Below are 1,091 nucleotides of genomic sequence, written 5' to 3' on the forward strand. Positions count from 1 at the left end.
GATTAGGTAACTATGTATCGAAAGCTTATAGCAAATAACTTAATGACGTGATCTTATGCTACGCTTAATTGGGTGTGTCCATTACATCATTCATATAATGATATAACATTGTTATTAATAACATCCAATGTTCATGATTATGAAACTAATCATCTATTAATCAACAAGCTAGTTAAGAGGCTTACTAGGGACTCATTGTTGTTTACTCAATGTTTCGGTTAATACAATTATAGCATGGTATATAAACATTTATCATAAACATAAAGATATATAATAACCACTTTTATTATTGCCTCTTGGGCATATCTCCAACAGGGTGGTATCCTCCTAGCATGGCAGTCCACTTTGGTGACGGTGTCCAACCCTCACATGACTGAGAATGCCATCACGGCGAGGATCTCTATAAGTGGAGGGGACAATTGGTGGTTCACTGGGGTTTATGGACCACAAAGTGATACGGACAAGTGCTCCTTCTTACAAGAGCTACAGGATATCCGAGACCTTCATGCAGGGCCGTGGATGGTGGCGGGAGATTTCAATTTAATTGTGGACTCCCAGGACAAGAACCAAGGAGTCCTACACCGTCAGATGATGGGCAGATTCAGAAGGACTCTATCCAATCTTGATCTCAAGGAGGTGTACCTGAACGGAAGGAGATTCACTTGGTCCAATGAGCGCGTACAACCAACTTTGGAAAAGCTGGATAGGGTCTTCACGACCGTGGATTGGGAGGATTTGTTCCCAGATGCTTTCCTATCCGCCATGTCCAGTGGACCCTCTGACCATTGCCCCCTGGTGCTTAACCTGGCCCCAGACTTGCACAGAGGGCGTAGATTTCAGTTCCAGACTCTCTAGCCCAAGGTAGACGGCTTCCTGGAAGTGGTCTGGGAAGTGTGGATGATGCAGCCTCGCGAGCCGAACCCTTTCAAGCGATTAGATCAGAAGCTTAGAGCCATGGCGAAAAGGCTAGCCAGCTGGAGCTCCAAGTTCATTGGCAGTGTCAAGCTGCAAATCCAGATGGCCACAGAGTTGATTCTTCGGTTCGACATTGCTATGGAGTCTAGACAGTTGTCAACACAGGAGAGGGCCCT

The sequence above is a fragment of the Lolium rigidum genome, chromosome 4 (genome assembly GCF_022539505.1).
Source record: "Lolium rigidum isolate FL_2022 chromosome 4, APGP_CSIRO_Lrig_0.1, whole genome shotgun sequence".
NCBI classification, from domain to species: Eukaryota; Viridiplantae; Streptophyta; class Magnoliopsida; order Poales; family Poaceae; genus Lolium; species Lolium rigidum.